Here is a 14,514-nt window from a genome sequence, read left to right as displayed (position 1 = left end):
AGGCTGAGGAGCAACACGAGAAGCACCAGAGGGAGGTGCTAGAGACTTTGAGGAAGGAGAGACTTTTGCAAGGTACTCCAAATGTGAGTTCTGGTTGCGCGGGGTGCAATTTCTTATGCACCTTGTTAATCAGAAGGGTATTCTAGTCGATCTGGCCAAGATAGAGGCTGTGATGCAGTGGGAGATTACGAGGTCTCCAATTCAGATTCAGAGCTTCCTGGGTCTAGCGGGTTATTACCGGAGATTTATTCGGGTTCTTGGAGGTGGTGTAATCTTTTGGACTGGCTAGTATTGAAGCACTAGCAATAGTAAGTATTGGTTGTCTGCAGATCGACCATTAGATGGAGAAAAGGATTGAGAATCCTTTTCAAGCTGTAAGTTGTAAGGAGCTAGTGGAATCAAAGTGGGGGAGAATCACCCGAGTGGTCAGAAGCAGAAGTAAGTGCGAGAATGGATTAGGTTTGCATCATTGTTGAGGAGGAAACCAAGTGGTTGTTTGGATGGAAGAGCACGTGAGCAGGGAGTTAGGGAAAACTTCCTGAAGTTGAGTTTGTGTATGCACGATTAGCTGATGACTGGTTGGGAAACTAGGCTAGAGATCTTTCTGTCAGAACGGGAGACGGTCGAGGGGTCGTCTTGATTGAGGATTGGATAAGATGGGAGTTCAGAAAACGTTCCAACAATTGGTTTACGCTTTTCCTTGTCTTTGGGAAGCAGGTTTCAGGAACCAGGTTAGAGCCCCAGTTAAGACTCAAGTGTAGTTGAGTGTTAGGCTGAGTGTGTGTTCGACACAATGTTAGAGTGTTGTAAGTCTGTGGGTGTAACCATAGCATTCATTAGCAGCCAGATAGTGTTAGAGTGTTGTAAGTCTGCGGGTGTAGCCGTAGCATTCACTAGTAGCCAAATAGTATTAGAGTGTTGTAAGTCTGTGGGTGTGGCCGTAGCATTCACCAGTAGGTATACAGGGTGGGAAGTGTAGTGAGGCAACGAGATGACCACAGTATTCACGTTAGTTGAAGGCTGGTTTAGAAAACCAGGTTGGAGGATTGCCAGTAGGACTCGAGTGAGTCAGGATGCAGATTGAGTGAAAGTCGGGCACGGGATGTTTCCGTATTAGTAGTCAGTGTAGAGACAACATGGGGAGTGTGGTAAGACTGTGGGATAGCTGCAACATTTGTTAGTAGAAAGTTAGAGGAGTATGGGAGGGGGCCTATATCTCCTAGATAGAGGAGTGTGGGCGAGGTCCCGTATCTCTTAGTTAGCGGAGTGTGGGCGATGCCCGTATCTCCTAGTCAGCCTGATAAAGATCAAGAAAGGATAGTTCGTTGAGGATTCAGGATGGTTTAGGACCCGCATAACCCTAGATAGATGAGACTGGGGCAGGGTTGCTCAGTAGTATGGTTTGGGTAGGACCCATGGGCGAGACCCTTGCGATAGTAGCAAGACAAGTGAGACTTGGGGGAGAGACCGCTCTGAGATATAGATTGGGTGACCCGTGGGCGAGGCCCGTGAGATTTTATCAGCGCAGGTGGGACCTGATAGAGACCTTAGAGTCAAGATAGGGGATCAAGGATCCCAAGACTTATGGAGCCAGAGTGGTAAGGTATATAGAGCAGTTTTACTTAGCCGAATTTTTCTTCGGAAGTCGCTGAGAGCGACTGAGCGATTGAGCTTGGGTGCAGTAACCGATGGGAGTCTGGTAACCCAAATTATGGAAGATTGGTTGGGACCAGGGTGGTCCTGGTTCGTCTGGAAGCGGATAGGAGATAGCAGGACCTTCAGTCGGGGACAACGATAAGAGAATTCCTGGTGGAGCAGCTAGTTGACTGAGAGGTGCTACGTCACTCACAGAAGGGTTGAATAATCTCAGAGGGAAAGGTTTGACCCTGTTTCGTAGATCTCATATGAGTCTAACCGTTGCAGGGATGAATCTTTTACTCGAAGGATTATCTGATCCATTCACTGGGTTGGGTGTTCAGCACTGAGATATAGTAAGAGGAAGCATTTAGTGGGTATCAGTGAAGCGATCAGCACTGGGAGTGGCTGGAAATGTAGATACAACGAAGATTATGTCCTTCACAAAGATAGGAAAAGGATTTTATTGGGTATCGTTGCCTTGGGAAGTTCGTAGCGGCGCAGAGTAAAAGGGTGAGCCCATTGGATGCCAAGTGAAAGTACTCGGGGAATACTGGAGGGGATGTCGGCTGTATGAGAGCTATGTTCTCAGGATTGCTGGTGATCAGAGTGCTCTCGAGGTGTTTATCTTTAAGGATTAGTTTTGGTTGAATGACCGAGCGGAAGGTCAATTGAAGTGATCCCTCAAGGATCAGACTCAGTAAGAGATGTATTCACCGGGAAGAAATGTTGTGAGCAGATTGCAGGATAGTTGGCCTTACCGGACTTCGAGGACGAAGTCTAGTTTAAGTGGGGGAGATTTGTAACAGCCCTAATCCAGCAGACCAAGAAACGAAAGGAAAACCCTAAGTCAAGGAGTTAACTCGTCGAGTCCAAGGAAGAACTCGACGAGTAGGAGCAAGTTTCGTGTTGGGGATTAAGTGGTCGACTCGGCGAGTCGGGGGACTAACTCAACGAGTCTGGTCTGGGTTGGGAAACCCTAATTTCGGGACTTGGTGCCCTATTTAAGCCTTATATTATAATCCCCCCAGCCTCATCTTCAGCCCCCAAACCCCAAACCCTCACCCACGAAACCTTAGTGCCTTTCTTGTGATTGTGAGCCATTTTTGGAGTGTGTGTGGTCTACTTGGAAGCTTGAAGAAGGAGAAGAGCTTGGAGGAATCAAGAAGGGGATTGTAGATCCAGAAGTAGCTTCTCAATCTCATCACTTTCTGGTAATCAAGTCTTGAACTTGCTCATCAACCTCTTAGATCTCCTCGTGTCCCTTTTGTTTGAGTTTTGGTTCAAAGCTAGATCTATGGGGACAAGGACGTCCCAAGCTTAGATCCATTCAGATCTGGAGCCCCTAGGTGTGGATAAGGAATAAAGGTGCAAGCTTTATGCCATTAGTATGTCCCATGCAAGCTTAAAGAGATTATCATGGCCTTTTGCAACCCTAAAGGCCATGCAAGGAAGTAAAGTCCAGCACTTTACATGGTTATTAGATGTCTAGAGCCTAGATCTTGATTTCCCTGTTTTGGTTTGGAGTAATAAGGGTTTTGGATAATGGAGTTATGTTTTAATGAGCTAGGGTTTTGTCTAAACCCATTAAGAAGGACTTAGGATGGGTAAAGATAGAAACTTTACCCTTAATAAGTCATTTCCACATTGTTTATGAAGAATGGAGTTCAGATCTGAAGTATAAGGGCTTAATCCTTTAAGATTGTCCAACAGACCGAGGAACTCTACGAGTCCAAGGATGGACTCGACAAGTATAAGCGAGTTGTCCCGTTTTCTGGTTATTGGTGAACTCGGCGAGTCAGGGGAATGACTCGGTTTGTCACGAGTCTGGTTAGCCAGGGAACTCGGCGAGTCAGGGGCAGACTCGATGAGTTGGTTCGCGATTGTAGGATTCTTACTTTTGAACTCGGCGAGTTGATGGAGCAACTCGGCGAGTCAAGTCAACCTGGAAATGTTAACTTTGACCATCGACTGTTGAATTTGACTTTGACCAGAGTTGACTTTGTTTGACTCCTGGAGAGCATTTTAGGACTAAGTGTTATGTTGGTATAGGTAGCTCGGGGAGCCAGGGGAGCAGCAGTTCGGGGAATTGTCGAATAGCAGCCAGAGATTTCAGCCTGTCTTCAGTTGTGCGAGGTGAGTCCTCTTCCAGTAGGAACGGGTCTAAGGCCACAATGCCGGCCCGTTTAAGTAGTTGTAGTATGTTGGGGTAAGCCCGACGTAGTTTATATGTTTCCGGACTTCGGTCCGATGTCGGGGCGGTCCCGAGAAGTAGTTAAGTATGCATTATGTCTTTGTGATTCATGTAGGTTATATGATATGTGCTATGTGTTTCGGACTTCGGTCCGATGCCGGGGCAAGCCCGATGTATGTTAATTTACATGTTGTGTGTTATGTGTTCTGGGGTAAGCCCGATGTTTGTTAGTTATTATGCCATGTGCTATGTGTTCCAGGGCAAGCCTGATGTATGCTAGTTATATGGTATATGTTATATGTTCCGGGCTTCGGTCAGATGCCGGGGCAAGCCCGATGCAGATTATGTGATTACGTTATGTGATATATGTTGTGTTGTGTATGTGCCAGGGTAAGCTCGATGCCCGAGCAAGCCCGATGCCCGATGCGGTTGGATGTCGGGCAGGAGTCCGATGTCGGGTAATCTGATGTCGGGATTCGTCCCGATGCAGTTGGGAGTAGTCACAGAGTTATATTTATGTTATGTGTTTATGTTATATGCATTGTGGATATGTTTATATGTGTACTGGATTACGGTCCGATGCCGGGTAGGGCCCAATGCAGTGGGCTAGGCCCAAGTTATGTGATTATGTGTATGGTATGTGGTAGTTTGGAGAGACTCACTAAGCATTGTGCTTACAGTTTTCAGTTTTGGGTTCAGGTACTCAGTTTTCAAAAGAGGAGCTCGGGAAGATTGCAATGCACACACCATTTGTTCAGCCTGAGATGTTTATACTCTGATATACATGACAGTTGTTATAGTATTATGAGATACATTGTTTATGATTTTTCTATGACGTATGATGTTTATGGTTTTTGTTATTAAATTAAAACGAAATTTTTGGCTTGTATTTTTGGGATGTTTCATGGAGAGTGAGGAGGAGTAGAGTCTTGAAAGTAGTCATCAGTGAGGGGAACCGATTCAAGCGTTGAAAAAGTTACCTCTGGATTCATAGGTATTGGCTCCGAAACTTGGGGTTGTGAAGTCGCAGCGGTGTCATCTTGTTCGTGCCGGACTTGCTATTCTATGCGAATCTCATATATAGTGTTGGATTGTAAGTCCTCCTCATCACTTGGGTGGGAGTTCATGGCTTGCGAGCGACTCGCTTCACTTTCTTCTTCAGAGTCTGGGTAGGTTCTGATGGACCAGCCTTCGCCTTGTATTTACCCCCTTCTTTGTCTTATCAGCGTCGTCAAGAACCTTTCGTATTTCGTCAGTCATTGGCCTTGGACCAGAAGCCGGTAGACTTTGATAAGCTTGAAGAACTTCACTCGTAGCTGGGATGTTACAAAGCATTGATTCCAGGATTGAACCGATGAAGGTGAATCTGGAGATGTCTAATAGAATGATGTTGGTGGTGTGGAAAACTTGAATGTTGGCCATAATTGAACCCTCGATAATCGGAATGTTGAGGCGATCGATAACCCTCTGTACAGCGAGAGTCCAGAATCGCGCATAGGAGATTTCATTATGCCTTATTGTAGAAATTGTACTTTGAACGAGTTGAGCCCAAAGCACCGACCCATAGTCGAGATTAACTCCTGAGTAAACACCATACATGATGGTCATGAACATCTTCCTCGCACAGTCTGAGCCTGTTACCCTCTCAGAAAAGCTTTCGAAAAGCATGGTAAACAGAGCATTCCATACAGGTGGAAGATTAGGCTTCTTGAATTTGGAGACAGTGGCCAAATACTCCCTTTAACCCACTTGATAGAACATATCCAAGAGAACAGAGTTGGAGATGGACTATGGATCGACTAGGTTACGACCGTGAGGAAGTCCTAGGAGGTTGCAGAACCTAGAATTGGTGATCTAGGTTTTCATTTTGTCGACTTCGAAAGCGATCCTCTATTCTCCTTATTGGTAGCTAGTAGTTGAATATGCCTTGGACAGATGAACCAAGGGCACATTCTTAATTTTTGTTAGGGTTTCCAGTGGTGAATAGCGTAAGCACTCGATGAGAGGTTGAAGAAAGACGTCATACTTGGTGGGTTCAAGGTCCATAATGAGATTCTGGTTTGCCTTGATGTTCAGCAGTGTTGATTGTGCCATCTGTTCAGTGACTGAAGGGGTTACAGAAGAGACTACCATTATTGCTTGGTAAAGAAAATGATGAACAATAGAGAGAAAAATCGCCAGGTGAATTTTGGAAGCTTTTGAAAGTGGTAATGAATAATGAATCGTCGATATTCGTTTATACGATTTGATAGGAGAGAGAAAAACCGACAGTTGATAATCCCAATTATTGAAAAAGCGCCTAAAAAGGCATGACTGACAGCAGGCGTCGTTTCAGTTTTCACGCGCCTAAATTCAAATCTTATCCACAAATACCACCGTTTCAGTTGCTGAATTTCGCAGTTCCATACTTTCGCAATTTCATTCTTTCACAATTTCATACTTTCGCAATTCATCTAAATTTACTGTACTCCGAACCTCAAAGTAATCATTCAGGCAATGAACCATAATTATGAAAAGCAGAAAGACCTTCGTGCAAGAGTGTGCCAAAAATAAAGAAATAAAACAAGTTCTCTAAGGGATTCTAATGATGTCATTAAAGACATAAAGCAGATGGATCCCGAGCAATGATCTCTTCCTTCGCAGTCAAGAGAGACTTTGAAGTGCTTGTGTGGTGTCCTATTGAATTACGATCATCTGTTTGTGGAGAAACATTGAAAGGCTTCTTTTAATAAGGGGGAAAGGGGTGGCTTCTTCTTCAACTAAGTCCGAAACTCAAAATAAGTTTGAACGTTCGTATGAAGTACTTGTCTGACCAGTGTATCCATAAGAACAAGTATGCTTTGGAATTATTTTTAGTGGTTGGATAATATGGAAATCTAAAAAAAAATAAAAATTGGATCTTATGGGAAGAAAAGTTTTAGGCCTAGAACAATTCATTAAGATCTTGCAAAAATAAAAGAGATTTCAGGGTATAAACCACGAAGGTGGACATTCGTTAATTCCTTGATGAAAAATCTAGTACATGTTTATTGTTCACCGTCAATTCTTAAATACGTGTTGCATTTTGGGTTTCACTCAATTCGTGGTGATAACGAATTTAAGATCATAAACATAGAATTTGTGTAACCATAAACCTCAGTAGTAATATTTGAGAGTCTTAAGGGTTACATTCATGAATGCAAAAATGATGGAGAAGTAGTGGATGGTGGTTCCAAAAAAGTGTACCTCTACTATGCGAAAGTGACCAAGCAGTCAACTCTTAACTCAATATGAGAAGAGTAAGGTAGCTCATGACTTATGTGAATGAACAACCTAATTGGGAAGAACCGATTGGTGCGACTGATTCATTAATGCTTCATTATAGAGTTTTAGAGGCTTCAGACTACATGCAACAACGTGCTTCTAGGGGCACTTAACTAGTGCATAGATTCGAAATAATTACCTGCCCCATCATTCATAATTGAGACCATCATGATAAGTGTTTTCAATTCTGCTCAATTATCTATTCTTTTTGGTATTTTTGAATATTTGATGAAAAGAAATAAGAATTGAAGATAAAAACATATAAGGAAAAGATTTGAATCTAGATTAAATTTTAATATTTAATTTATTCAAATCATGATTATCTGGAAAATACCACAACTATATATAGGACCTCTCGAGCCTTACAATTTTCGGCTATTACTCTCTACAAGGTTGAGAAACTGATTTCTCACATCTCTTATGTCTTTCTCCTTTACTTTCCAAAGTTCTTACTTTTGGGTGTGGACCATTAGAGGTAGTCTACTATGGGTACTAGTCTTCCCAAGGAGCAACAAGAAGATACAGCTACAAAAGACAAATTGAATCTATATGAGGTTAGTATTCGAATCCTTCTTCCTTGATCATGTTAGGTTAGTTTTAAAAGTACATTACTATAATAGTAAAGTTTAGATCATATGGTCCATGTACACTTAGGATGATTTTCGATTATTTCTGTTGCCTTAATCTAATGTGTAGTTGCATAGAAAATCCAACACGAACCACCATCATCGCAAGAGAAAGGTGTTAAGGATAATTATGTCATATTTTCTCAACGATTGGGGAGAAAAGATTTGAGTGACGTGGATTGGTGGGCGATGATGTAGCTGAGGTAGTAGCTCACGTGTGTGATGGGAGACGAAATTATAAGGCGTAAGGCAGAATGAAGGGTTAAGGTTATGTCAATTCACTTTAATTTACATATTTGGTCTTGTAGTTTCTAAGATCATAAATTAAAAGAAAAGACAAAGTGAGGGTTGTTTTGGTCATTTACTTAGGCTTAACATTTGATTTTTAAGTGAGTTAAACATAGGGACCAATTATACTTGAAATTAGAACAACAAGAACCATCGTTGTAGCGTTTCTCAAAGATATTCATAAAGTGCCACTTTTAGAAAAATACAGGGACCATTTATGACGTTTTATCTTAAAACTATTACCAAACATGCAGAGAGGTGTAGACTATAGGGACGAAGAAGAGTAATTTACTATTCTAACTTATTTTAATCCGCTGAAAATAGACATGCCATACCGGTTTATTGTATATGTGATGTGATTTTATGTTTGAAAGAGAGATCAATGAATTGACGGTTGCGGGACTACCGGATCGTGTCTGCTCCCAAAAGTTGTGTGCACTGTGCACTATTCCCCCATTTCATAATTTTTATTATTAAAGTTATTTGTAATCATTTTGAATATAATTTGTCGGGAAATTGTGGATTTCGTTATAATATGAATCAAATGTTTAAGTCTTTCAGATACATTGTTTATTATAAAAGGTATTTATTACAATTACCGACATAGAATACTATCACTGGCTTCATTTTTAAAAAAAATATCGAAAATTGGTTAACAATTTAGAAATAAAGATATTTTATCTAATAAATTCCCAATTATCAGCAAAAAGGAAAATGACTCATGAGGATAATTATCTTTTCGTCTTGTTCACATTTAAGTAACATTTTTTGTACACATTTAACTATTTAACTTGTTAAATGTGTTCACATATCACCATTATCACGTGGTATCTCAGGTGACAATGATAACATTTAATGGTAACATGTGAACACATTTAAAAAATTAAATCATCAAATGTGTACAAAAAAAATTGTTAAATATAAAAAAAAATTACAAATTTCTTAAGATTCTTTATAATTTCTTACAATATTTTTATGATATTTTTTTTCTTATATTTTTTCTTAATACAAGGTTTTAAACTTTGCTGATAAATTTTCTTAAAGTATTTTTTTTATACTTTCATATAATTTTCAAACAAGTGCTTTTAAACCAAATATTTTCTAATTGTTTCAAAATTTTCTTATAAGTTTTCAACTTTTTTTTTTGCATTATCATACATTTTTATAACTTTCATACAATTATTTCTAAACTTTCGTTAAATACTAGTTTAGACTGTTGTATTAAGAAAAACTAAAAAGTGTATAAACATCTAATTAAAAAGTGTAAAAAGTTTAACAGTTTTAAAATATTACATTATATATAATTTTTTTATTACCATGTATTTGATTTTTAATTTTTTAAAAGACCCTCTATATTTTTTAAAAACCAAAATAATAATAATAATAAGAGGCTATATAAAATATTTTACAAAAAAAACATATTTATTAATTAAAAAGTAAAGTTTAGAATTTATCAATATTAAAATAATATTTATGCTACAAAGTTTTTGCTAAAAGTAAATTAATAGAAAATTTTGTCAAATCAAGACTATAAATTAGCTAAATAATAAATCATTATGCATATTCTAAAATAACATTTGAAAAAATAATACAAAAAAATGTTAAAATTAAAATCGTTATTAAAAATGGAGAAAATAATTTATGAAAGTAATTAGATTTTTGTTTGTTCAGGTTTATGAAATTTCTGTTTTTTGTACATATTTAACCATTAAACTTGTTAAATATGTTCGCATATTATCATTGTTACATTCGATAGCGGGTGACAATAGTAATATTTGAACACATTTAACAAGTTCAATGATCAGAAAATAAAACTTTTCTAAATCTGAACAAAACAAGTATTTTCCCTGATCTGAAGTATCAACACCTTTGATAATGATATATATATATATATATATATATATATATATATATATATATATATATATATATATATATATATATATATATATATATATATATATATATATATATATATATATATATATATAAAGTTGTAACAATACGTTTATAGAAGATAGTGTTTTGACTTTTGCTGTATAAATTTATTATCTTGAATTACAATAATCATATAATTATTTATACAAACGTTTGAGAGATTTGGATCTTTAAAAACAAATAATTAAAACTAACAAATAACACACTTTTGAAGTATATAAATATCACCATCAAAGAATCATCTATAAGTTACTTTACTAATTATTACTCAAATTATTATGTCATCTATAGTTATAACAAATATTTTTGTTATTATAAAAGAAACACCAATAATGAAAAAGGGTTAGAAAATATCTAATACTGAGAAAAAAGTGTTATTATATATATATATATATATATATATATATATATATATATATATATATATATATATATATATATATATATATATATATATATATATAAAACAAGTTATCGATGAATCAACCGTTAGAGTCGGAAATTATAATGATCAACAACAAATGAAAGTAGGGATGAGCGTGAGACAGAATCGGTACCGTTTCTGATTTCCTGAATATCGAATTTAATCGAAAGTCAATTCTGAGTACCGTACCGAATTAACGTTCCCAGTACCGAAAATGATATCGGTTTTCGGTACTAATACCGGTATAAACGGTACCGAATCTCGAATTTTGTGATTTTGGAGTACCGAATATTGTCTCATATTTTTAAATTCGGTAATGTTCGCTACCGGTTTTTGTACGATACTAGTACGAGATCTGGATTTGCTACAAAGTGTTCATTCATAAATGGAAGGTTCTAGATTTATACATTGGACGTGTATGTACCGTATTTTACGAAAAAAAATCACTTTGTTTTTCCGTTTAATTATTTTAGGCTACATTTTTTATCGAAAAAAACTAAATATACAAAAATTCATAAATTTTTTTATCATTTTTCAGTAGACATCCATATTGATATACAAAAAACAATTTTTTTTTCAAAAGAAAAAGCACTTTGTTTTGTTATTTTTTTCCCAGTATTAAGGTTTATTTTTTATCAATAAAAACTAAATATACAAAAAATTATTAATATTTTGTCCTAAATAGACATCAAAATCAATATAATTTTTTTTCATCTTGATTTGGTCAAATTTAAACTGTGAATCTTAACCGTAAATAATTCAGATTTAACGTTCACAATTTAAATCTTACTTACTATTTCCATTTTTTTAATCATTCACAAATTAACTTAGTGAAATTTATATCTGAATCTAAATATATTTCCTTATAATTTTGTAATATTTTAGAGTTTTGATTATGTAACAATCCAAAAACTCAGAATAATTTTTTTTAAAAGACACAATTCTATAAATCCATATGTTTCCAAAACATTGTTTACAAATCATAATAAGTCAAAGTATCGAATCAGATTATCAATCAACATAAGCTGCTGGATGATGTGTTCAATAATGCATTCACTTGTCCCCACTCATTAGAAGTGTCTGACACATTGAACAGCAAACTGTAAGCCGAAGCTTGGTGAGCTTTCCAAAATACCCCACACCATAAGCAAGTACAGAATTACAGATACAATACAAGCATGTATACATGGTTTGCTGTTCCTTGACCTTCAACCTAATCAAACCGGGTTTGTTGACACGTGGCCTCAACCCAACAATCAAGGTCTGTTGGCACGTGGACTCAACCTTAACATACTGGGTTTGTTGACCTACAGTCTCAACCCCAACATATCGGGTTTGTTGGCACATGGCCTCAACCCAACCATCCCTATGTCGACATAATTGTAACGTCCCATTGGTAAGACCTGGAAATTTTTCTGTTATAGATTAACAAAATAGTAACATCATTTTCATAAAACCAAGGTAAACAAATTGTATCAATACATCATCAATCATCATAGTAAATCTCAAAATGCGGAAAAAGTGGTGTGTGCTCTACAATCATCCCGGACTCTTCCCTTTTCATCGTGAAGTATATGAAACATAAATTGAAAACCATAAGCACAAAGCTTAGTGATTTCCCCAAAATACCACATACCATACATAAACAAAAACATAATGGGCCCTACCCAAACTCGCATATTGGGCCCCGCCCACTGAGTATAACGGGCCTCGCCCAAACTCGCATAATGGGCCCCGCCCAACATATAAATCATATAAGTGTATACACATACAAGAGTCACACAAACATCTAGTATCCTAACATAACTGATCATGGGCCGACATTGGTTCCTTAGACTCCCTAAACATGGTGAGGAAACTAACCTTGCACTGTTGAATCTCACAGAAAATCTCTGGCTGCTAGCTCGCTAAAATCCATGCGCTATCAATCACAAAATAACATCCAATTAATAATTGGATCTCGACTCACACTAAGAGTCCAAACTAGGGTAAAAGACCTAATTTATCCTTTTCCCTAAATTTGGCCAAATGCCAAATCCCAATCCAAATGTCTAAAAAGCCCAAATTCCAAGATAATCCTCTAAGGCCCAAATATGGCCCCGTTTTCCAAATTGGGCTCAAACCCCTTCATGGGCCTTCAACTAACGGTCCAATAAAATATCCTTAGCCCAAAATAATATTATGATGGCCCGATAAAGCCCAAATCAACTAGAGCAACATAGCCCAACATCGTGAGCCCAACATATCGAAGCCCATCTACTGAGTATGTGGAGCGTACTAAGCTCGTACGCTAAGTATACTCGCTTTAGGGATTGTACATGCGAGGTACCAACTTGTATACCCATTATACGCCCAGCTTGGCTAACTTTCTTCATTTAGCACTTATTCAATTAAGACCTCGAGCCAAATCTTAGATCTAACTTTCCTAATGTGGTTTATCACATAAAGTTGTTGACTATACGTGCATGCTTGGCTTAATGGGGCTCTAGAGTTCGAAAAAGCTTAATAAATGACTTAACACACGCATGAGACCAAAATCACCATAAAGTTTTCACCTTTAAGCTTGAGGAACCCTTAATATGTCAAGATCTAAAAGGCTAAACTCCAAAAACGATCATAACTCACAAGAGCCAACCAAAAGGTACCACAATAGCCAAAACAAGCCAATAAATAGATCTATGAAATGAGTTGACAAGATTTGAACTTTATACCTCAAATGCCACGAAATGGAGATGCTAAAGATGGATCTCAAAGCTCCTCTCCAAAGGATGAATCTTTAACCTTCTCATTCCTCTTCAAAATGCATAAAACACACAAAAAAGCTTAACAAGAGCTCCAAAGGCAATACACAAGGCTAAGGGACGAAATTAGGGTTTTAAGGGTAAGGAGGATGGGTAAACATGTCCAAGAGAGGCTATCACATGGATTATATAGGGTGCAAAACCCTAAAATTAGGGTTTCAAGTCTACCCATGTATGCTATGCGTACTCCATGTATGCCTAGCGTACATGGATGAGCTCCGCGTCCATGCAAGACTAATACGCTAAGTGTACCACTCCAGTACGCCCCGTGTACTAAGTGAGGGATCTTTTGGCAAACTTTTTGATAAAAAGGGTAAATAAGAAACTTACCAATATTTGAGTGTTACACATATACACAAACAATCACACATAGAACTATCATAAAAATCCTACATCCTGGGATACATAAACACAATAAATGGGCTGACCTTGGTGCCTTAGACCCCCTGGCATTGTGAAAGAACCCACCTCACAATCAAAAGGATAACTGCACATATCTCTGCTACTCACACCGGCTCTACCGCTCACCTAAACAATAAATCGGGACCCAATTACATACTGATAACCAGAAATAGTCCAAAAGTCCCAAAGCCAAACTTAGTAAAAAATGACAACCGTCAATGGTCAAGCTGGTCAACCAGACCGAGTACACTTAACCTCAGTATACTCGGCATGTATGCCCAACGTTCTCACAAACTAAAATAGGCCACATTCAGTGTATGCTGAGCATATGTCCAGGTATGACGAGCATACACAATGTATTAACAAATGAACTTTTAAGGACTTATTCCCTAAATCCACTTTGTCCAAGTCTCAAATCTAATCCCAAATGATACTCTAAACCATAGATTTTCCAACTTTATGGTTCTACATGCCTAATTCGAACCCAACGACCAAACACTAACTCTTCTTAACCACTAAAGCTCTTAATAGCTTGCATGAGGGAAACCAAGACACCAATATCAACATTTTTATGACTCTAGACATGGAAAAATGTCCAAAAGGATAAATCATATGTTTTATAGCATGCCATGCACAAGAAGGTCATAGTTTGGGGACAAAAGCTCATAATATGATCATACAAAAAAGATCTATCAAGTTAATCACCAAGGTATGAACTTTATACCTTTTGGAGATTGAGAATAATGCAAGACTTCCACACCCAATCTTGCTTCTAGCTTCCAAGATTAATCACCACCTTCTTCTTTCTTTCAAATACACAAAAACACAATCTTAAGCTTCAAAATTCAACAATGGGGGATAGGGTTTGCAAAAGGGTACGTTTCTAGTGATGGAGGCTGGAAA

Source organism: Lactuca serriola, chromosome 9 (genome assembly GCF_051521515.1).
Source record: "Lactuca serriola cultivar US96UC23 chromosome 9, Lser_US96UC23_V15, whole genome shotgun sequence".
NCBI classification, from domain to species: domain Eukaryota; kingdom Viridiplantae; phylum Streptophyta; class Magnoliopsida; order Asterales; family Asteraceae; genus Lactuca; species Lactuca serriola.
This window is presented reverse-complemented; position numbering follows the sequence as displayed.